Source organism: Thunnus albacares, chromosome 10 (assembly GCF_914725855.1).
Source record: "Thunnus albacares chromosome 10, fThuAlb1.1, whole genome shotgun sequence".
In the NCBI taxonomy this organism is placed as follows: Eukaryota; Metazoa; Chordata; class Actinopteri; order Scombriformes; family Scombridae; genus Thunnus; species Thunnus albacares.
The window spans coordinates 5,345,556-5,371,334 of NC_058115.1; the positions used below are offsets into that span (position 1 = coordinate 5,345,556).

General features: G+C 38.7%; 1 long non-coding RNA gene across 1 annotated transcript; it reads left to right on the forward strand.

Moving 5' to 3' along the window:
* Positions 1–4,680: 4,680 nt before the first annotated feature.
* On the forward strand, positions 4,681–25,009 carry LOC122989785. The gene is made up of 4 exons (XR_006405160.1): positions 4,681–7,307; positions 7,556–7,767; positions 10,674–10,742; positions 23,621–25,009. It is a non-coding gene; the product is annotated as an uncharacterized LOC122989785 (long non-coding RNA).
* Positions 25,010–25,779: the final 770 nt, after the last annotated feature.

Consider the following 25,779-nt stretch of genomic DNA (forward strand, 5'->3'; position numbering starts at 1 on the left):
GGCTTCAAAGCCCAGCGCTGTTCCTGGGGGCTTGTTGTGAAGTGAAGGGGCAGCAGCAGCATGGCTAGCAGCGTTTCCCCCAAGACAACTTCAACCTTAAGTAAACACTAACGTCATGTATAAGATATTCTGTTTGTGGCTGAAGTTATTACAGTGGATGTGCACAATCTCATCTTTGTTCCCTGCTGACTCTCATGTTACATCGCCTAAGCTAACACATAGCAAACCCCAGCAGTAAAACAAAGATGAAATTGTGCATACCCACTGTAATAATGTTAGCCACAAACAGAATATCTTATACATGACATTAGTGTTTACTTAAGGCTGAAGTTGTCCTGGGGGAAACACTGGTAGCCATGCTGCTGCCGCCCCTTCACTTCACAAGCAGGTCTTCTTCTTCTGTTTAGTTTAACAGTGGTTGGCATCCATAAATGTTGCATCACCACCATCTACTGGAAAACACTTGATCTTCTCTGTGTTTGTGGACTTTGTGTGACAAAACTGTCTCTAAAGAATCCACACAAATACATGGAGATTCACGAGTCGACGTACAAATGATATATGAGTGGTAAATTAGAGGCACAGATAAAAGCTATGTCTCAATTCAGGGTCCTTGAAGAGAAATGTGGTCACCTTTTCGTGATGGATCCTTCACAGCCCAACCTATCCCAAAATACATTCCGCACCAACCGGCAGTGATATGGCGGTGAGATTTTGAGCCGGGCTGAACTGTTGTAATTTTCGCTGTGGGACTGTTAATATGTCACTTCATTAAGTTTGAATATTTTTTCAGGCGTGAAAGTAACCATTTAGATTCCCAATATGTGGTCAGTTTATCCACATAACACCTGTTTGTAAATCTGCTTGGACGTTTTTGGAAATGTGAGGAGGCCAGTTGAAACTCAGCTGCCAGCAGCCAGACTCCTGAGTTGATCACCATCTTTCATCATCCCGGGGAGAGCATGATCTAATGAACTGATCTTTGGTAATTTACCGCTGACTCTAATGTCTCTGTAGCATTTTGATATATGATATAATTCCTTTTGGAAGATAAATGTTGGTCTCACAGATGAAATCTAACAATTGTAGCTGCCACATTAGTTTAGTGTCTGAATGTAAAGTGAAGCTTCGTGTTTTTACCGGACAGAACAACAGTGCTGCCTCTGGGGCTCTACAGATATCACCACATTTACATAAATAGAAATGTATTCAAATGAACAGATCAGTCTATATTACATTTAGTTTTGAATTTTATTATAGCTACATTACAGACTACATAACAATGTACTGCATCTCTCTGTCAGTGAGGTTATGTTTTTGTGAGAACGAAAGTGTAAGTGGAGCTTTGAGTTGAGATGATTTTGTCACAGTTCAGTCAGGTAGGTGTGAAGCTGAGCTGCTGCTGTCAGCAAGTACACTGCTGCAGAGAGGCAGAGCAGAGAGAGAACAAATGGTCTCTTGTCTCTACTCCAGAGATTAGTTGAGAAATAAAAAATACTGAATGAATGAATTAAAATAATGTAATTGTTAAATGCATTGTTTATTTCATTTACAGTGGTCTTTACTACTATTTACAATCTAAATAAAGTACATAAGAAGTGGAATAATAGGGTGTCTGGAGGTCCTTAAAAGGTCTTAAATTCAATGTTATAAATATTAAGCCTTAGAAAATGTGTTTATGTATATTTTGGTTCAGCTGAGCAGGGAGTCCCTGGTGGAGCTGCTGGACCTGGGCTGCCACGATAATAAAATTGAAATTTCTAGCTCCATTTCTACTAAATATGTCTAGATCGTCAACTGCAAGATGTCAAGGTTGCTAGGCGACAGGAGGGTAAGGGCGGGAACAGCTAGTGACGCAAACAGGAAATCCTCCGTAGACCAGACCGTCTCATTTAACAACACTCCTTTGAGGTCTACGAAGGACAAGCGTTCGTAGGCTGTGTCCCTCGAAGGATGAGACCCCTAAGTTGAGACACAGCTATAGATCTACAGATACAATTCACTGTGCATTTATTTGTGCATTGTGTTTTACGAGTTACGTAACTTGACATTAGTATGTGACTACTAATGTGACCCCTACACCACTTAAATTTGACCTACAAGTTCACTGTATACTGAGCAGACTACTAATGAAATGCAACTAGTTATAACAGAAATAAGTCAGTTTCTTAACTAATGTAGTCATACCTTACAACAACATGAAATGAGTATGAAAGTACCTGTACAGGTCCACTCTGTCCTTCTAAACAAAACTGAATATTGCGGGGATCAAAACATGTGTCATGTGTTTTGAGGCAGTCTCACTACCGACTACGTTACCCTAAAAAATAGGGTTAATTGCAGTTTCCAGCTACAAGCATTCTGTGCAAAGACAGCAGCAGACGTGTGGCTGGAACATTTATTCACCTGAACTGACATATTTCTCGTCTCCTTAAAAAAACCAGAAGGTCAAAGCTCAGAGTAACTTCAGCTGAACTTTTTTTTGCTGAGAAAGTCTGTTTTTCTAATTTGTTTTTGCTCATAATCCCCTATATAACTACTATTCTCAGTCCACCCAAGTAAAATACACTCATTCCAGTTAGGGATTAGAGACATTATATTATTTTCCGACTCAACTTTTGGGTTCGTAATGTCAAACTCCGACACAGATAAAATACTGCAGGACAAACAATCTGCAAAACTAGATTACACTTAGCCTCCTGTAATGCTATTTGTTTTCTCCACCATAAAAAACAGCTTTGTAAGCTCAAAGGCACACTGACACAGCCGGTACACTACAAATGTGATCTGCCTTCTATAACAACTCAAACAGTCAAAGTGTTGCAGAGTGTCAAACTCATGTCAACAGTCTTCAAACCTGTCCTGTCATTGTTGACAGATGGTGAACGTGGAACTGTTTTTTACATGCACACACAAAAGCGCACACACACAAACTTTGTTGAGCAGACGTCTAGGTGTAAGAAGCTAGTCCCAGAACTGATACTCCAAAAGCAAGCCCTCCCTTTGTACTGTTACTGATGCTGTGATGTATAACTACCCACTGCCTCCGTCTACCCCTCCCTCCTCTAACTCCATGCCAAAGTCTCTGTTGCACTCTCTTTTTAAAAAATGATTTATACAATGGTCTTTGAGAGAAACATCTGGAGCTTTGTTTATCAGCTTCAACCTGATTGGATGAAAGTAAATAGGTTTGAGCCAGGTCAGGGCCCTTTGGTTTGATTGGGTTGGTTAACATTTTTGTCATTATTTTGTGTTTGACTGTGGAAAAATGCCAACACATAGAGGTAAAACTGTGGATTGTCATTAGGTAAAGGAACATTGCAGTTCATGCAGGTTAAGTCTACGTCGGCCCATGAAAGCTCAAGCCACGCAGCCAGAAGTGAGTCTTTATCATAATGAAGTTTTACAGTACCTATAGGGATAGAAGAGTATAGTCATTTTGTACATATGGCTACTTTAGTTGGGTGCATTTATTTAGAACATCCACAGGATCAGAGTTCTGTCCACATTGTTAACTATCAATTAAGGAAAAATATCTCACATTAACTTTTGCACATTAGCTGGGCTTGTAACCTCCCGTTATCACTTTTGCATATGCGAATTATTTGAGATGGGCTTCATTATTCAGGGCTCACCTCTTAGCACTTGAGAAGATGGTTGGGAAAGTCAGTTTAGCTCAATTTAAACACACATACACTATTCTCTGGCTAAGCAAGAGTAAGAGTCTACAGTCATGCACACAACTCTGTAAGGCTGTACTTAGTGTCTGCATGCGAATATGCTCACGATTCTGACATGCTGATGTTAAAGCAGGTGTGATGTTTGCCATGTTTGATGAACATGCTACTCAAGTGGAGTCCAAAAATAATAATTTACAGCTGAAATGAGCATAATAGGTCCTCTTTAAGTATAAGTGGCAAGTGGCCAAAGCTGTGATCTTTGTCAATCTCTGTTCAAGTTTTGAATGTAAAAACAGTGTTAGATTATGGGAGTGATCAGCTAATTTAATCCTTTGCTGTCGATTCATCTCGACACAGTGTTATATTTTGCATTCTATATGCTACATGTACTTGATAACCTAAGGAGCCAGAAAGCTGACATCACATTCAGATGAACTGTTAATTAATTAGGTCTATATGCCATCACCATGAAATGCCTGAGGGACTATATAAAACCTGTACTTACTGTCTTTCCTTCACTGTACACCACTCTCAGCTCAACGTAATGTCCTGTCGTAAAGCAAAAGCTGATTTTATTGCTGTCATTGCGCTGATTTTATTGCTGTCATTGTGCTATATTAGGCTTCTCGTCAACTCCCCCCTCTCGACCTCTGCCTCTCTCTCTGCATTGCAGTAGTAGGAGTAGCAGCGTGTCAGGCCGGTCGTCATAATGAATCCATTTAGGGCCGGAGTGATTAGGTCTGCCTTCTGCTCTGTTCTGCTCATCTATCAAACCGGTGTCAAACTCATTTTGTCAATTAATAATCCCCATATTAGGGCCTGGTGTGTGTGTGTGTGTGTGTGTGTGTGTGTGTGTGTCAGAAAGTCCCTTCAGGTTGTATATTAGGAGTGTAGCATCCAGAGTTGTTTTCTGGATTGTTAACAGTACTGTATTACATTTTGCTCCTACACCACAGTTTATATCTTTTGGCTTTTTCTCTGTATTCTAAATTCAGTCTTTGTTGGTTTGATTTTCTCTTGAATCGGTTGACAATTACTGTGGATTGCAACAGTCTTCTTCATCGCTAAATGAGAGGAGGTTGTAGGTTCCCAGGCGATTTAAAAAGATATTTCATGTTTAACAGGATTTATGTCTGAAGGCTCAGTTCTTCAGTGAAGGCTAGTATAATTAAATTTATGACCCTGTTCATGTAATGTTACACAGTATTATTAGTATAAGTAGTCTAATTAGTAGAACCGTTTAATTTTATTGCAGCCAACCTCAAGCCTATAGCTGTGTTACATGATTCACACTTGAAGGATAAAAACAAAGCTTTGACAGCTCATTGATTGCCTGTTTTTGGATTTTAAGGGGTTTTAAGAGGATTCAAGCTCCTAGAGGGCAAGAATTTCACTTTAATAAGCATGCATACTTCAAATTAATGTTGAAAAAGAACTAAAAGCACAGATATGTCTGAGATATTTTCCTATTTGGATTTTTAGACCTAGTTGATATGAAACTTATACATAAATGCAAGAGCTGAACAATATATACACAGCCCACTCTATTGTGTCAAACATAAAAGTTATATGTTTCCTCTTTGACAAAAGCATCTTTGACCAAGCTTAAGTAAGAGACTTCAGACACCAACATGCAGAGAGCATACCAAACAACAGCTGAGTTTTTGTTGTTGTTGTTGTTGTTGTGTAAATTTGTTGGTGAGGCCTTTTTAGGCATTTTGAAATGTCAGCAGGAAAAGCACAGGTAAAAATAATAAAATGAATGATGGCTGAATTCCATTTAGCTGCTTCCATTTCAGGGTCCTGCTAGCGTGAATGCTGGCTCACTGTAACACTGTCATGACTTACTAAGGCATTTGAACACAACAGAACCATCCTTAATGTTATTAGTCACACCTGTGCTTTGCCCACTATGGCAAGTCATCACACTTTCACCTCCTACAACTGGTTTAGACACTGTAAATAATCAAATAATGATATTTAAAATGTACTGCTGTGGCGATTTCTGTATTAGAGATGGATTTCACAAAGAGAGAATTGTCTCTAAGAGTTTATTCTGGAATCACACAGTAGTATACATACACACTCAGAGCCTGCTTTAGAAAAGAGCAAAGAATTCAGTGAAACACTAGTTACAGTGAAAGCTGCACCCACAATGGAAAATCACTGAACACCTGGTATTCAACCTTGAGCAACAAAATCATTATTTTATCAGTGTTTCTTCCAATCTGCTGAGAACTGCAAGTTGAATGCCATACAGGGGGAAAAAAAAGAATTACATCTCACATGCATACAACATGTAAATCAGAAGACAGAGTCAAATTCCATTACATGTATGTTTTAAAATTTTGCACACAATCGCTATTAAGATATAAAGCGAATAATCACTGTAAATGCTCATAAATTGGAAAACAATACAAACAAATCAAGTGAAAGCAAGAACAACAGTTATATGTTCAACATGAATATGTTTTATATTTATCTTGCAGTAGATTGTCATTGCATTTATCATTTAAGCAGAGCAACCTAGAAGATACACAATCATGCTTGGAACCATCAAATCAATTCACAATTTCTCATCCAGTCAATTTATATACATTTGCTGCTGTCTGCTAACACACTGTTATTTACTCACTGCCATTCTCCTTCCCCACAGTGTAATGCACGTTGCTTTCCAGTCAAAGTAATTAATATAAGATTTCATTTTAAAGTAACATTTTGTTCTGCGTTGTGTGTGTGTTTTTTTTTAAATCCCACAATCCTCTGTGTGTATTTGCATGTCCTCAGATGGACTGCTAACCCTACAGCAATGACACTCACACAATAAAGATTTGATGTATGGATGAGCTTCTGTTTATGCAAAAACAAAACATGTTTTTTTTGTCATTTTCTTTAATACAAACAAAAATGGATCCATAAATATTAATATGTAAACCGTCTATTTTTGCAGAGAGCTGAGGAACAAAAACAAGGTGGAAAAAAACTGAAAAGAGAGACAGATTCTTGCTCAGTATTATGGGACACATGTTCCAATTAAGCATATCTCTAAGGTGTGCATGAAGCAAAGTGATGCTGTCATGACTGACAGGTCTTCTCATCTGATATTCTCTGGATAAATCACACAGCTATTGAAAACCTTTCTGATTTTTCCGCTATAAATAAAAACAATCCCTCTTGTTACATAAAGAGTCACATTTGTGACTCAACAGCATGTGATGGCTGTAATAGTAGAGAACCAGGCTGTTGGTGTTTATCATAGTGTCTTCTGCATTGCACAGCATTCATGGATCTAAAATCAACCATGTGTGTTCCACATGAGGCCACATGTTAACAACATTTCAGTTGTAAATCCCTCCTCTCTTGTGTATGTGGTTTTCCATGCGTGAGTGAGAGTGTGTGAATCTGTGTGTGTGTGTGTGTGTGTGTGTGTGTGTGTGTGTGTGTGTGTGTGTGTGTGTGCTCTCTCCATGTTCAGAAACAGCTCTGTTATAAATCTCTGCTCTCCTGGGTGTGTGTGCAACAGGGTGAAGCTTTGTCGCCTGACAAGCAACATACAGACTGAAAACGCTCCTCCAAGATGTCTGTCATGTCCTCCCAGCCACCGCACACTCTCTCCTGGGACAGCGGGTATCCTGCTTACCTCTTCTTCCTCTTTCTCTCTCTACTGTACTGATGTTTTCCTGACTTCTTCCCTTTTTCAGTGCGAATGTGTTCATTTTCCAATAGCTGCCTAACTGTCTTCTTTTGTTGTTGTGCATATAACAGATGTAGAATTACAAATGTAACTAGTGTAGTGTAGTGTGGGAGAATACACGGCTTTTGTCACTTTTGACTGGGCTAGGCTAGCAGTTTCATAGATATCATCTGTGTCCCAGTTCAGGGGCCGCATCCGTCGAAGGACGCGGTCTACAAAGGCGTGTCAAAGGGCTGACACTAATGGTAATCCAGGTCAGATGACCATAAGTTCGAGAGCCGGTGAACTTTCCCCTCACTGCACCACCCCACGTTCTGCCTCTCCATCCTGTCCTTGTGATGTACAGAGCATCTGGGCAGCTGTATGGCATGGTCCGTACGGCGTACCGTGGGGGTGAGCCATGTCTCTGTCAGGCAGAGAATGTTGCAGTCTCTGAAGTCGTGATCATGGCGCTAAGGTCATCTAGTTTGTTGTCCAGGGATTGGACGTTTGCTAAGAGGATACTGCCCTGCTGAAATTCCCTGTTACAGGGCTTTTACTCACTGGGTAGTCACAATGATAGTGCTCAGTGGCAAACTATTAATTCTTGCTTTTGATGAAACAATGACAGTGATTACCTGAAATGAATTATCATAATTGGGTAGTGTCAGCGTAGATCACAGTTTGCAGGACTTAAACATAGGTGAACCATCAGAGTTAAAGGTATATGAAAAATTATTATCATCTGATAAAATCTGACCTGCTGCTGATTACTTCTTGTAATAATATGAAATTACTCTGTCTCCATGTTGTTCTCCACTTGTTCTCTATCTCTGGATTTTCAAGGAGGCACTGTATTTGAGGAGCACTGATGAAAAACCTTGCATTGTTAAGCGTACTGACCTCAGCTGGGACATGACATTCTGCACGCTGTGTTATTTTTGTCCTGTATTTCTTGTTGTGTACCTATGTTTGCTTGATAGTAATCACAGTGAAATTGGAATTCCACAATCTCTGAATTATTACTGAAGATCTGGTTAAAAGAATGTTTGGATCTGGGGGACAACATCTTTTCCAAAGAAGCAATTAATGAGTTCAAGCAAATCACTGAGCTGAGTCCCTGTAATATTGTGTCGAGTAGCATGACACATAATCATGAGTAGTACTTCAGCCTTCGTTGTGGTACCTGTTGCAATTAGTTTGGAGTCCATATCAGGGTCTGTCCCTAAACCTCCCAAATGGATGATTTCCGGTAGAGTCTGAGTCACTGTCATCTGAGAGAGCTCCATCATCATCTGACACAGCCATACCCTGAGTGGGTGAAAACATAAAGCATGCATGTTAAAAAACACAAGACAAAAAAAACTGTGTAGCACTTTCTTTTGTAGTACATTAGATCTAATTATACATACTTTTTTGAAATACAGCATACTACCAAAATACAAACTAATCGGTCCATACTACCAGATTATGTGAGTGCTTCCAGGATGATACATCTTTATTTCCCATTGTTTCACATTCTTAGAGGATAATTGGCTACATGTTAAAATTGAATTGAACTGCAAACTAAAGTGAAAATACATCTCTGCTAGTCAAGATATCCCTCGATCCTCTTCAGTAGGTCCTGTGCAATTTGTAGATAGCAGCAAAGACTGTTTTATATTATAAGTGGGAATTATGCCAATGTCTCCACCATCTTAAAGATGACGATTTAAAAATGTTAATTATTAGCTTACACTGTAAATGTAAATTATATTTATGACAGTCATTGCTCAGAAATATTGGACTGCAGAATGCCTTCATTGACCAATCAGGATCAGGTTTTAAAGAGTGACTCAACAGCAGCAGAGGCCTGTGTCTGCACTGCCCTCTAGAGGTTGAATCTGTCAGGCATGCAGCACTTCTGGCCACACCTAATTAGTCATGTAGCCACTGTTTTAAAGTCAAGGAGCCACTTGTTACCTAGTAACCAGATTGAGGTGATATGCCACCTCTGTCGAAACTGTCTGTCCAAGCGTAGCACACTATGCTGCTTGTGCTTTTAGAATGTGATCAATGTGATCGCCATCTAACATCATTTGAAACAAAATTTTGTGATGACATATTTTCTTATGTAGCCTTGTAATAATTTGGATATTTTACAGCATTAAAGTCAGTCAGAAAATTAACCTAGACAGCATGATCAGAACCTCAACTCTGATGACTGTGTGCTGTAAATTACTAATTTTTTTATTTATTATTAATTTGTTCAATAATTTATTCACTCATTCATTTTTAATGTGTGTATATATATATATATATATATATATATATATATATATATATATATATATATATATATATTCCTTTTTGATTTTATTTTTGGTCTAACACATGTAACTACTGTAAAATCTATTTCTTAAAAGATGGGTTTTCTTTTTAACTGAAATATTTGTCTGGATGATCATGTCAGCTCATCAAAACCGATTTGATGAAGCCTAATTTTTTACTTTCTTTTCCCTTTTTTCTGATCTCTAATTCATATTTTATGATGCAATGAAGTCTCAAGAGAAACTTGACATCCCTGCTGCAAAAACAGGATAATTATTGATAGATAGATATTGAAAAAACACAGTCTCTCTTGCCCAGACTCATTCCCAGGGTGTAACACATTTGAGACTCTAGGCTAAAATATCAGCATATATTGTGCAGGATACCCTTCGGCATCAGTATACATCACCCAGATCCTTATTCTAACCTTAACTACATGCCACACATGTCTAGCCTTTACAAATACTTGGACTCAGACTTGTATCTTGCACAGGATATATTGATATTTTCTCAAAATGATTCCCTGTGATGAGAATGTGCTCTTTTGCACACTGATAAGTAGGGGTGCTCCAATACCATTTTTTCAATCCCGAGTAGATTGAAAAAATGGAGACAACATTTCGATCTGGTAAGGTCTTCCTCAGGTCTGAAGAGACCTGGCTTTCAAGTTGATCTTGGTTCAACCTGAAGGTCACAGAGGCTTAGGATTTGTTGAGCTCTGCTGGGAGAGGAGCTGCACTCTCACTGTCCTTATATAGACATAGTTTGTACCAACCACATGGGTAGGTGCATCAAAAGTGTCAGAGCGCTGAGGCATTAGCTAATAGAAGCTAAGTGATTAGTACACCCATACTCAAAGAACTGGAGTTACATCCAGAAAACTACAAGTTCTCTACAGAAGATACTGTTTTGTAGTGTATTTGTCATACAAAATAAAAAGACTGAAAAACCTATTTCATGATAAAACTTTTACTCATTTCTAAAACATGTTTTGTTTTCATCTATTTCAGGTGCACATCAGGTGTGGTGTGTGGCTCAGTGAGGATGTTTGGAAGAGGATTCTTGCAAGGCACTGAGAGGTATGTTTGCTGATGAAAAATTTGGATTATCATGTTGCAAGCAACTTTTCTTGACAAATTAAAGGAAAAACTGGTACAGGTCTGAATGCTTGACCCCTACAGTGAGGGGATCTGGTGGCTCTGTTATGCTGTGGGGGGCATTTTGCTGGCATGATTTGGGTCCACTTGTCCCCTTAGAGGGAAGAGTCACTGCAAAATCAACACAAAGTTGCTCTGAGTCATGACCTTTATCCTATGATGAAACATTTCTATCCTGATGGGAGTGGTCTCTTCCAGGATGACAATGCCCCAATTCATAGAGCACGAGGGGTCACTGAATGGTTTCATGAGAATGGAAATGATGTGAGTCATATGCTATGACCTTCACAGTCACCAGATCTCAACCCAATTGAACACCTATGGGAGATTTTGGACTGACGTGTTAGACAGCACTTTACACCACCATCAGCAAAACATCAAATGAGGGAATATCTTGAAGAATGGTGTTCCTCAGCCTTGGCATTGATTCTACAAATCTCTGGAACTCTTCTGGAGGGTTGAACACCACAGGTGTCCTCCGTAAATGGCACCATCTTTACATACATTTTTACATTTTGACTTAGCTAGGCTAGGAGTTAACTTCCTGTCTTTGTGCTATGCTAGGATAAACACATCATGGATATCAAACCTATCTATCTTCTATTCTAACTCTTGATAAGAAGATAAAAAAAACACGTTTCCCAAAATGTTACTGTTTCTCTAACCACTCTTATTGACCTAAACGTGACCCCCTACCAGTTCTTCACCTGCTAAACTTTACAATTGGTGAATGCTTATCTCACAAACATTGATGGGGCTGTGTTGCTTTACAATCCTTTTACCTTAATTACTCAGTTTCTCCCTCTTGATGTTCCTTTCTCCATCACTCTCCCCTTTTCCCTGCCTCCACCCCCTCCAAGGAGGAATTTCACCTCTACTTTTTATTTTCTTCCCTTCCTCCCTCCCTCCATTATATGTTCCTTTCCTTCATTCCCTACACACATCATCTCCTCTTTGTGCAGCACATTTATTGCCGCTTTCTCCTTGTTCCCGCCCCTCCCTTCTTTTTTTCCCTCCCATATCCTTTCCATGTGTGGCTTCCAGGCATGTAGTGATGTCAATAGTAACTTATAGCACACATTGCCCAAGGGTGACTGCTATACACTACATAATTAGAATAGATAAAGATAAAGGGTGCTTCCTAGTTACACAAGAACATATTCTCCTCAGGCCTACAGCACAAGTCCTTATAGACCTGATTCAACCAGCAGTTATGTATTTATTTTGCACTAGCTTACATAGCTTGTATCATTAGTTGGTTGGCATCATTGAAATTGTGTACCAGGACATCCAATTCATTGGTCTGCTATTGTGCTGGCAAAAAATTAGAGACCAAATGGGTACGTACAGGGTCAACATAGACTACTGCTTCTAGGAACAAGCCACAGTCTCACACTCTGACCCAAAAATGAGAAAGGTTCTCGCCCTCTGCCACCGCCTTTGCTTTTATGTTACCAAACTTACTGATAGCTATCAAAATGGAAACATTACAACCAAACCAACAGTGTTGCTCACTCATGTAGAGTGTGACTAAGTTTAGCTTGGTTTAAGCAGCGACCTTGTTTCCTCTGTAAACCTGTATACTCGACTTATCCTGACCCAACTGCTGCTTTCAATTCTAGTTCTTGTACATACTCACTACCATGGATGTAATAAAATTAAAAATAATTTGCCCTGGTGAGGTACTACAACGAAAAAAATACCCTGCAGCCCAAAAAACATTTTTCCTTTAGACCACTATCGAAATTGTTGATAGAACACCTGAAATTGCAAATAAGGTCGACTTTTACTTCGTCATGAATTTTTAATCCATTAAAGTTTTGTATTTGTAAATTCTTCCCAGAACCACTAATGCACGTGTGCAGTGGGCCACACACATGAAAGCAAACCCAGAAGCTACAAAACAGTTTTTGGTTTATGTTCTTATGTGCAGTTTTCATAAAAGTGAATGGGTGCCATCTAGTAGTCCGGTATCCAGTTTATACATCCATGCTTGCTGCCCTCAACACTTCGAGTACATGCTGAACATGTATGCAGAAGAATACTGAAGAGACTGCTTTGGGGCGTCTGGGTTTGCCAAGTTCATTCAGATTCTGAGAGCACAGTGCATGTTAGCCTGTTTGGTTGTGGATACTTTTCTTGAGTTTGGTGAGACTCGCTGTGACAGTTTGGTTGAAACTTACTCTACTTTTAATACCTCTTAATAAATAAATACTGTCTTTGTCACCTGTTCATTTCTTATTTCTGCTACTGTCATAATACACCAAACATACAGGTTGAAGACTTTTGTTTATTTACTTGAAAAATAAAACATTAGTACCATCAACACAATTATCACAATAAGCAACACTTACAGGACAGTTTCACAATTTTTCAAGTCTGTCTTAAAACAACAGTCAGGTGTCTATATGAACAGTGAAAGAGGTTTTCCTCGCTGTAATCATTCCTCCTGTTCATACTGGCTTTTAAAAGATCCCCTTCAAATATGCTTTCAATGTAAGTGATGGAAGCCAAGATCCACAGTGTGTCCACACCATTTCAATGTTTATCTGAAGCTTCAGCAACCTGAGTTAGTCATATCAAGTGGATATCTGACACATTTACAGTCTTTTAGCATCAAATTCCCTCTTTGTGTTTCCTCTGACAGTGTTTCCCTGTTAAGCTGACTTTGGCACTTAAAGACGTAATGTTGAAAGATATCTGTATGTATATGGTCTGTAAGGTGCCCAACACCTAACACTCACTAACAATCACTTGTTTCTAGCACCACAAACACTTCACTGTATCTTCATGGAATTACCTCATTAGACACATTTTGTAAGTGCCTTTTCCATGCTTTACTTCTTACACCACAGACAATGTAACAAGTCGTGCTGTTATTTTGAAGAGGATGTTCATACAGTGTGTGCCCTGAGAATTTACTTGGATATTTAGAAAATCCATAATAATTGTGAAGTAAGCCTTTGATCATATTTTCTCTTTCTGTAATTTCCACTTCTGTTGCATGATCATACAAGGCCTCATGTGGTGTTTCACAGGCAATGATAATTAGCTGTGCCTGGGAATATGAAATTAAAAAGTTTGAAAATCCATACCCATGGGGCTGAAAGTCACACATTTCAGAGTAATCTACTGATTCAGTTTCCTCAATGGCATCAGGAATGTAAGTTTCACACTTATTCCCCCCCTCAGTATATTAGTTTTGGAATCATTTTACCTTAGGTTGAACTCCTCATTAAACTTGCAGTTGTAAATATTTTATATATCATTTTTAATTCCATCTTCATATGCTGGATAAAAATCTGCATAATTTTGGGCTTTGAAACATCACAGCCTGTCTTCTTTATCCAAGAACATCTTTAATAAACCTTTTAAAGCTAAATTTTTAATCTGTTTGTCAGGTGGAAAACATTTTCTTGGGTTTTCTTTTGTCACTTATCCTTGAGATCTTCTTTTTTTTCTCAAATCACTCCCTCCAGTTAAGTTTATTTGTACAACCATCAGTCGCATTCAGGATCTTAATCACTTAACATACTCATATGAAACAAAAACAAAAATTGCTTTAATAAGGCAAGGACAAACTTCCAAAAATGGCTACAAACTGACGTGGGAGGTTGTTTCAGACACAACAGAAACATAGAAAAACAGTGACTCACATATGAAACAGTAATGTGATTGGAATGCTCAGAAAGGTTAGTTTTGAATGAGGTTAGTTTATTTGAGTATGACTACATGCATGACCAGTTTTGGTTATTTCACCTGAAAATATAATAAATTAGCTGTATGTGTGTTTTTGCTGGTGTTCTCACTGGTTTGAGTTGACTGTGTTTTGGGGTGTTAAGAATAATACTGTGCCAAGACTTTAGTCTTATTAACTACATGAGTGGGTGAGCAGTTCTGGTTTCATCCAGATTTGGTGGATGATATAGCAGCTCAAGAAAAAAAAGGGGGGGACATGATCAGACAGAGCTGAATGATATGACAAAATATTGTGATGAGCCAGGGCCACATAAAAAGGTGTTAGTTGGTATTTTCATGTGCGAATTGACTGAAGACAAATGTGTGGATAAGTAATGGCATAGCCTTACTGGGGCTATGCCATTTACTTCCTTTTTTTTTAGGATTACTTTTTTTTTTTTTTTTAAGCTTCTTTAATAATCAAAATGTCAGTAGTGGTGAAAGGGACCTGAGATGAAATGAGATGAAATTCTTCTCAGAGGAATATAAGCAAGTCAGCTTCAGTGTTCTACATACATGCTTTCTGTGTTTGGAGTCTTTCTTTAAAACAAATCACTCTGAATAATATTTGTACATGAATTGTGTTAGGTTTGGATGGTTGCTGATGAACTGTAAATAAAACAATTTGATTAGATAGATGATTTATTTATGGTTTATTTGATGTGGACAGATACAGTGTACATAGACAAACTGAAGACAGTTATATAAGTCCAATATAAGTATTATAGTGTCTATAGCAGATGCTAATTTGCAATACCTGTCCCTAGAAGGGCTTTTGTGAAACGAATACAACAGTGAAAAATAACTGCAGCTCTGTAGTCTCTTGATGTATGTGCAGAAAGGCTGAGTCCTTTTAAGCATTTAAACCCAAGCTTTACATAATGAAATTCAATGAAGTTTGCAAAACCTAAAATCTTGTATGTACTTAAAATGTGGCAATGGTGGTACCTTATTTGGTTTTTGTTCAAGATTTTAAAGGCCCGATTGTAAAGACACTCTGTGGATTTAACTACTGGCTGGTTGGCCTGAGACCAGGTAGTTAAACCAAAGGACAGATGTGAGAATATCATTGAATTTAAAAACAGCAAGGCACAGTCAAATGTCAAGCAATTTCTTATAATCTTAAAACAGCTAAGGTTAAATCGTTTTAGCACGAATCTACAATTATCCCTAAATACTTCACCTCTGTTACTTTTACTAATGATTCTTTACATGATTAAAATTAATGATTTAATTTTTGAACAATATTTAACAAATATTCTTTAACATTTTTGAGACTACAGTGATCAGGTTTCCATACTTTCAGCAATTAAAACAAAAGGATTTTAAAGAAACCAAAGCTGTAATTAAAAAAATGAACCTTTTCGAAAACCAAATGAATATGAATTCACAACAAATTAATGCACAGGATCTTAAACTGGTGGTCTGGGGCCACGGGAGGGTCCAGGAGCAGCAGGGGCCAGTGAGCTCATTATGGATCGTGCGCTTTCACTTGGCTCACCAGCTCAAGTGAAGCGTTCCCTCTTACTACTTGGCAAATGTGCCATCATAATAGCAGTCCACCAAGTTGCCAGCATGCCTGGCTCTTAAAGGGAATGGGAGATGACACTTTTATTGGTTTATTGCATGTTACGCCGAAAACACGCCCATGATTGATAAGGAGACTATGGACAACCCCTTTGAACCATGTGCCTGGTGCTCTGACCATTTTTTCTGCCATTAAACCAGCAAAAGTGGATTTGGACACACCCTAAATGCACTGGCACCATGCGCCTCAGACCATGCGCTTTAGATCATTAAAATAGGGCCCAATATGTTATTAATCACACTGTTCATGACCTTTTAAATATGAGTCAAACCATGATACCGTGACTGTTTTGACAAATTGAACATTGTGAGTTTTGAAATTAGGATGTTGTGATTTGGGAACACTGTGCCTACTACATTTCCTTTACCAAGTGACTGTTTTATGTTTTCTAATAGTGGACAAGTAGCTGACTCTGTGGAATGGTTATGTGTGAAACTGAACTGTAGAGAGTGCAAATAATGGTTTGTCTCCAAATAATGTAGCAGTTGTTCTGAGACAACCTTCTCCAGCACTGGAAGAAGACTAATTGGTCTCTCTTCAGCGTCCCTGGATTTTAAAATAGGCATTACCAAGGCATTTTTCCATCCATCTGGGAATTGTCCACTTTTGATAGAAACATTAATAAGATGAGTAAGGGGCTGAACCAGAATGTTGCTGTATTTTTTTTAGGAATGCAGAATCTAGGTTATATATATCCTTAGAGAAAGTGGTGTTTAAATTGTTAATAGCTTTCAAGACAACTGATTGGTCGACTTCCCTGATCTCAAATGAGTTGACATCATCTTCATCAGAAGCTACAACATTCTTATTAGTATTAGTATGTATCACATCCTGCCAGGACTTTCTGTTGTGTTTGGACTCTTTGTGTTTTTGTTCTTTTGAGTTCCTTGGTTGATATTCTCCTCCGTTGCACCAGAGACCTCAGCCTTTCTCCCTGTTATGATAAGTTGAGTTTTATCTCTGACGGACTGTCTTGCATTATCAGTGAGCTTGTAGTGTTGTGTACTTATGTTTATGTAATTCTGGGATGGTTTGATTTATGCTGGGTTGTGATTTAGAGTATTGTGTTTTCTGTTACTCTTTGTTTCCCTTTTGTGTTCCTTCACTCCTCCTGTGTTCATGTACTCCTCCTTACACCTGCCCTGCATTTGTCCTCTTTAGCCCTACCCTTATCTCAGTGTTCTTCTTCAATCTACTGTCACCTGTCCAGTGTCTTCCCAGCCTATCAGCTCTCAGCCTGCCCCCTGTGTCTTGTCACCTGTTCCTCATTGTCTGATCAGTCTGTGTTTAAGGTCTGGTTTTCAGTTGAGTTGGATCATTGGTTCTGTTTTCTTTCGGTTAGCCAGGTTTGTGTTTTTGCCTGTGACTCTTCAATAGAAGGAAAGAGTCTCTTCAGCATTGCTTGACCTGCTGTCCTGCATTTGGGTCCATTTCCTGCTACAAGCCTTGACAGTATGGGGGAAGTTTGTGGTAAGATCTTTAACAGATTGTATGAGGAAATCATTAAATTCGTTAGCAACTTGTACATGATCAGAGATAATGTCTTCCCAACTTTGAGTTCATATTTGTGGGTGACATTGGCCTTTGGTTCTATTAAACTATTTAGTTCCTTCCAGATTTTATTAACATTTCCTTTATCCTCTGATAAGACTTGAATGTAATAATTTGCTTTTGAAAAGCTCAGTTCTCTAACTACCTGATTTGTCAGCCCTTTAAATAATTGCAAGTCAGTATCATTTCGAGTTCTGTGAAAGGTCTTTAGGGCATAATCTCTTTGGTTCATTAACTGACGTACAGTGTCGCTTAGCCACACGAGCTGTAATTTTCTATGTGGCTTTTTGCGTTGTTTAATAAACTTGTCAACAATATGACTAATGCTGGATATCAATTTATTACAGCATTCAGGTGAGAAACAGGTAAAAGGGCAGGTGTTGTTTGTGAGCTGGCATTCTTGGGTGTTGATGATGTCCATTATGCACATTAATCTTTTGCTTCGTGGCATATACAAGCTTTTGCTGATTTGTCCCTAAAAGGTTGCCTGAGAGATTTTTAACAGAGATTGGGAAATGAACTGATTTAGTAAGTGATACAGCGTGGAGCCTAACCAACCGTGCAGGTGCACCATCTTCCCCCAGCATCTATTGCGGTCCTTGACAGAGAAAAAGATGACAAAACTTTGAGCGAAGGAAGACAGGTTAAAAACATAAAATATAGCACAAAGCAGACTTAAAATTAACAGCCAATTCTTCATCAAGAGTGTTTTTTTTTAACTCATCTCTTTTTACTGTTGCTTCAAGAATCCTGGAATACTGTTCCAGAGAATTGAGCTCCTTATTCTGAGATATAACAATAGTTCCTCATGAGCTCCCTGTCATTAGATTACGGCACTTTCTGATTAGACTGAAACAGTTAAGCAACCAGGAACTGCATTCTTTTCAATTTTATAAGCAAGTTCCCAACTTGATTTGAATAATTTGTCTTTCTACTGTAAGACAATTGAACATCTGAAAATGTTTCAGGTCCAGTTGTGAACAAGGAAGTGATGGGTACAACCCTAATGAGCTTTTCTTGAGCAGTCTAAAGTTTATTTTTGATGAGTTGTGGCATTGAACTAAAGCCCCAGCTAATTTATTATTTTTTTTAATGTTGCTCTCTGAAAAGGTAGGCTTTTCAATCTTTTAACACATTTTGTTAAGTGCTTCCAGAGCCTGAATGATGGCTGCTGATTATCTAAAACGGCACAAATAATTATCAGTAATTTTTGCTACAATTACTGTCTGACTCACCTTGAATAAAAATACAAGGTTTTTCTTCACTTGATTCAAAATCCAACAAGAGTTCTTTCAGTTTTTGCTAAATGAAAAGAAACTTTATTATCAAAGAGCCACACTGCAATATTATGTACCTCAACTCCCAACATAATCATTATCAATGCAGCATCATCTGCATTAAGAAAGAGATCATGTCACATTATTTTTATATATATACATATATAAAAAGAATAATGGCCCAAGGACAGTTTTTCCGAGGGGCAAGTTATGAACTTAGAACCGGAAAACATCCGATTTACATCCACCTTTTGAAATCTAGATCCAGCATGGCCATGCCACAAAGCCTGCCTGCATCAACCTCCTTCCTGATATGGTCAGTCACAGAATACACTGACTTGATATGTACTTTTCAATCTGTTCATGAATATTTCTTTCCATGGCCTTTACTGACCGTGATAGGTAGCAATGGAAAAGTACTGGCATGATCTCAACTGCTGCACTGTGCAGACGCAACTGTAATGAGCACCTTGCATAATGACAATCAAGTATTCAACTTTTGGTAAAGGTTAAAACAATGCCCCAGTCTAGAGATTAATTTGGCTTCAGCCAGATTTCACACAGGCCTATCTTGTCAATACTGATCCTTGATTAGGTCGTTCATCATCAGCGCTGTATTAAAGAGCAATGAACTCAATCACTCTGTCTTTGGCTTCTTCGCTTTTCTAAGTCTCTATGCGTTTCTATCTTTCTTTCTGTCTGGCTTTGACCCATCATGACCCCAAAGCAATTCTCAGAGGTTGGTTGTCATGTTAGATGGATGAAACCATCAGCAGACAGACAGCCTGTGGTGGAGAGGGGTGTTAGATATGACAAAGGTACAGGACATAGAAGTAGCTTCAAACAAAACTTGAAATTCACATCTCAGTCCAAAATAGCAACTTTTTTTTTTCTCTTCCATCTGGGTCATCCTCACTGTAAAGATAACTCTTCTCCACATATCTTTTCTTTGTCCATCTAGTGCCCTCTCCACCACAGGCTGTCTCTCACTTCTGGTGTACACTCATAGGGGTAAGCAGATGTGTTAGATGGATTGAGCCATCAGACAACCTGTTGTTACTCCTTGCTAAAGATGAGATGGATAAATATCAGGACATGTCATTGACTTAATGAAATGTAAACAGAATATGAAGACAGACAAGCCTGTCCGTAAGAAATTATACACATTCACATTCATTGACTGTGAACACTAGTTCTACTCGTAGCTGTTCTGCATCTGAGCTACAGTGGTACGCCTTCCTCGTTGTGAAGCTGTTGTGTGTATCTCTCTCTCTCTCTCTCTCTGATCCACCCTGACCCCAAACCCACTCTCACAGGTCAGCTGCCATTTTTAGATGGATGGAGCCATCAGCTGCTCTGACCTTTTTTAGTCCAAATTACTGACTACTTGCTGGCTGGTGGACTGCAGGCTCTCAAACTCTCTCCCCTCTCTTTTCGATGGCTGTGTTTCTCTGCTGTTCAGTACATCCTCCAACACTAACCATCATTTTTGAAAACATGAGAAACTGCAATAATCAGACAGAGTATGGGGCTAATGCACATCTGACATTATTGGTAAGCAGTGGCTACAGGAGTGAGACATTCAGCAGAAACTCTGAATGTCTTGACAAATTCAAATGGACTTACTACACAATATCATATCATCATCATCATCTTGATTTTTATGAATGAACATATTTCTGTTTTTTTTAGTGGGGCTCAAAAGATGCTACCAAATTATATATAATTTATAATTCAGGAACTACAAAATTTCCAACAGTACACTTTAGTATTCACCACATCAAGAGCAGGTCACAACAGCTGGTCGTAAGTTCAAACTAGTTAAAATAAAATGTAAGTTTTTTACTAAGTGGAGATTTACGTATCACCTCATTAAAAATGGCGGCACCACACAAACTACTGTAGTTCTTGTAGAGATTAGTTGTTACTAAATATGCAGACCTACTAACTGTCATGTTGCATAAGCTAGCTGAATAAACAGTCGTTATTGTTGTTGTTGTTGAACCAACAATGTTAGCTTGCTAATATATTTGTGTGCCTCTTTAAAAAGGGCAAACATCATGAAAACCTGCATGTTATTTTTTTAAAGCGACTGTCAGCATTATACTGTTGAGAGAACATTATAGAGCTGTTGTTCATTTACTCTCTAGAACTGTTTTACTGACTGTTTAACAAATGAACATACAATCAAGTTTTTTCTACTGGCTTTATGCCACTTAACTGCCGTGCTGTTGAGTGTATGCCAGGTTAGCTACAGCTAACTATAGCAAAACCAGGCTGACACGACTGCTGTCAGGCTTATTTAGCTTATACAAAAGGTGAAATGAAATGCACCTTACCATGAAGACATGTAACAGACGCACAAATGCAGACATTCTGCTCTTCAGCAGTCAGCTGAGCTGTGATGCGTTCAGTGAATTCATGGATATTCGTGTGCTGCTAACAGTGGATTTGCAGGGCTCTCTGGTGGTCAAACTATGCAATAGCGACAATGGTAATAAAATAGCTCCAACAACTATCTTTAATTTCTTGTTACTTATTGTCACTTGTAAACACAACACTGTTTTTTATGTGCAATTAGCTTAAATCAGCCGATAAAATCGTCTTGCCAACGTATTGGTCGGGCTCTAGTATAAGGCAAGACTTACCTGTAAGTAGATCAATTCATTGTTGATTTAGCTCTGCATGAGATTTTTTATCAGTAAGAAAAAAATAGAAAATCTCCATCCACATCCTTTCAATCCCACCACCCAGAGGTTGGTATATGCCATACATCTGCATATGCATACCAATACAGCTCAGCAATACAATCAACCAAATTTAAGCCATGAGGCTAAAATAGTATCCACAGGCCAACGAGCACTGATTGTACTGTCTGATGCTAGAACAAGAACTAATCTATTTAGACCTGGAGCCCACAAGTGGTATCTTTGGTATTTTTCAGCTAGCTGGTAACTTGGTATTTACAGGAAGTGTCGACAGCAGCGAGTATGTAGAGGAGCTGGTATCACCAGCATGCAAGGTGAGCTAAGGACACAGGTTTGCAGTAGTATTGGACGATCTCCAAGCAAATTGGAGCCTGTATGGCTGTGGCAACCCCAAAGAGGAAAAACCTGAAAACCTGCTGGCCACCACCCAAACTGCTTAAAGCATACTGTGTCACACAGCATCCAAGTGTTTTTAATGCTTACATTTCAATCCTCAGCAGTTAGTCTGGTAATATACAACAGTCACGTATATGGCGAAGGTGAGACCGTCTGTCATTGTTGAACTTAGACTGTGAGGCTGCTATCTCATTGAAGCTGTACATACTAGTCCAAAAGCATTTGTGGTCTATTTCAAGGATCTGAGGCATTCAAAGAGCAGAACTCAATAACAACACACAAATGTCCACCATCACACCTGCTCCACAACTGTTGGATAAATACTGTCTATTTAAAGCATCAGTAACCTAATTGGAGTTAACCTTTGTTTTCATCTTCAAGCTACATCAACTGTTTTCATCAAACTAGTGAGCTGACTATTTCTTTCGGACATTCTATTTTTATCCTGAAGTGAACAAACATTGTCTATTTTTATCTGTTTTGGTTGAAGGACTGTGTCAACAGTGCCTAAATAACCGTTTCAAGACAGTATTCAATAATTCAATAATTTGAGGACATCAATCTAAAAATGTATTACATATTTTTAGCTTCTTTAAACTTAGTCTGACATAGGGGGTGTCTTCAAAGGAAAGCAAATCAACAGAGTTTTCCTTAAGAAGACTTTGGTGATAATGCATGAATTTAATGTGACTACAGTGGCATTAAATAAGCAGGGGGTACAGTTTCCAGGACTTACTGTCTGCAAGTTAAACTCATTGATCAGCAGGACACAAAGGAAAAGATGTGAGAAGCAGTCTGCAGCCATTGTGTTTCTTGATGGCTCATCCTCACTCTTTGTATTTATCTCAACTCTTCTGTCTCTGCCTTCCAAAAAATGATTTGCTTTAATACTGCATCTCTTTGAGGTGCCACTCTTCCCGTTACAAAAGGCCAATGGTCAGACACTGTGTTAGCGAGGGGAAAAAGCTGCCTCCATATGAAATCTGACAGCCGGTTGGGAATATTACTCAAATCTTTCAGGCATGCACCTTTCAAATGAAACCAGAGAGAGTGTTGCTGAAAGAGAGGAGAAAGGTAGGAGGGAGAGCAACAGAGGGGCAGAGTTTATGATGCGTTAAAATGATCCAAGGAACAGTATCCATTTATTCTCATGAAGCGACAAAACTCTCCGTTTCCTTTTTTTTTTTTTTTTTTCTCTCAACCTCCTCCTCCCACTGTCACCTCAGAAATCTGGTATTCTGTCTTTCACTTTAGCACACTTACCCGAAGAAAAAAAGTCTCAAACACAGAACAAAAGCAGACTTTGGATGGTTCTAATTTATCTGCTGGCGATCATTTAAAAAGCTGTGAGAGAAACATTGATTAGCATTTCTTGCTATGTAGATAAGACTGTTTGTATAATGATGCTAATCTCACAAAGTTTGTTATAAATTCCTTGATTGCAATACAGCAACTTTCCCTCTGTCATGTTTGTCTGCCAATCAAAAGTGCAAATCTCACTCTGTGTATTTTGCGCTGCACTTTCCCCCCCATTTGTCATAGCTGATATACAGTCATTTGAGATGGGGAGACTACGGAGGCTCCAGGAGGGGCACCGACAGACTGCTTTTCTAATATGCCAAGACATAAAAACTGCCATCCACTTTGACTCAACGTCTTCTGGTGCAGTGACTAATTGCACACTGAAACCCGCTGCTCTCTGTTTGCATCAATACATATTGCTGAGAAATTAAGGCCTGGGCCCTGTTCTTTAAATGTAGCTTAACTAATTCAGTCTAACATGCTGTTTTCAGACTAAAATAATCCTGTTAATTCTCATCCAGCTAATTAGGTTCTTTGAGACAGTTTGAGGACTGATTTGTTAATCCTGGATGAAGTCATCTTGAATAACTAAAACAAAACGAATAGAGAGTTAAAACCATGATCAACATTCATATGATTGGCTGATGGTGTGATTGCAGTTAAGCGAGGTCAATAGATTCGTGGACATAAATCTCATTTTGTCTTTATTCCCGCATTCTTACTGCTGTAATTTTGTTCTACATTGTGCTCAACGTTGCCTCCACTGTTTCCACATGTTGATCACTGTTAAACAGTCAGATGTTACCAGTGAAATGTGGTCAGACTGACAGTGCTGTATGTGCATAATTGGTGAGGTTCTCCTCAGTGGACATGCAAGGGACTTTTGAGTGATAACTATGATCCTGTTATGAAAATGTAACCATATTAAAAACTCAAAAAGCAGCTTTGCATAAACACTTTTCATTAAAGTGAGTTCAGCAGTTAATCATTTAATACATTTTAGTGTTTCAAATGTCAAATGAAATGCCATATATTCTGGCTGCACTGGTCTAATAATTGAGTTTACATCTTTTCACTCAGATTATCTCAAACTACATTCGGATTGGTTCTTTTGTAGTGCACTGTAGTGGACTGGTGTAAGCTCCAATACACGCAACAAGTCGATACAGACAACCCCACTTCTCCACTGTGCATAGACGACCAATCACAGGCTATGGTAGGGATTGCTGGCATTATTGTTACAAGTTCAGCATTGTACGGCAAGGCAGGTTTCCACTGAGTAAAGTATGTTAGCTTCTTTGGGTCGCACAATGTCTCATTCTTTTACACATTTTGTTTTGTTTTGTTTTCCCTAAATATATAGCAATTTACAGCTCTGACGCCTCTTAATATTATTACCAAGTGTTATTTCGAGCCTCCAAATGGCTGTTTTGGTTATCCACCTGATCAGATCCAACAAATTAATGTAAAATGCATGATTCTAGTGCTATCATTACCATATTTGCAGCACTATGTGTACAGCCCTGCGGGTATGCCTCACTTGTATTTCTAAGCTCATCAGTCCACCAGCTAAAAGCCTATAAACACAACCTTAAAGTTAACTTAAAATTAAAGAAATGGATGAGACTTTATTAGATTTTTAATTTTTTTTTAATGTTTTTATTTATTTTTCACATTATTGCTATGTTTGTGCCTCTGCAGATTTGAATTTTTCTAAGGTCAAGAGTTTACTTTCCAAATAGACCAGATCGTGTCTTATTCAAAACGGTTCAAGGACAATCACCATTTCTGGGCTCGTGTTCAGAAAAGGGTTTGCTTGTTAAGGAGACACACGAGTACTCGTTAATATGTTGAGGCATGCATGTGTATATGTCAGAACGTGTGAAGTAAAGGTTGTGTTCTATATGTCTGGACACATTTCAAAGATATGATGGTATTTCTATGCAGCTTATATTAAATGTCAAGTATATACAGTACATGTGTACATTTCTGGCTGTATAAGTGTATTTTCACGTCTGTGGTTTTGACATTTGCATACAAACATAACCACATGTGATACATAAGCATGTGTGCTCACATTCATATACGTTCATGCTTACCCATGCTTGTCGACGCCCGTGTGCTCACGCAAGCCTGAATACTCATCCATGCCTTTGATGGTGTGTTTGTGTGTGTGTGTGTGTGTGTGTGTGTGTGTGTGTGTGTTTCAATGTGAACATGGCCATGTGTGTGTGTGTGTGTGTGATATATCAGCGTGAGCCACCTGTTCTTGAAGCACTGTGGCGAGTGAGAGGTCTGGATCAGCCTGAATCCCGTAGAGTTGACACCTGTCAGCCTGTCAGCCCGTCTGCTTAACTGTCCTGTCCCGCACTGGATAGCAGCTTCCAGCACTGATAACC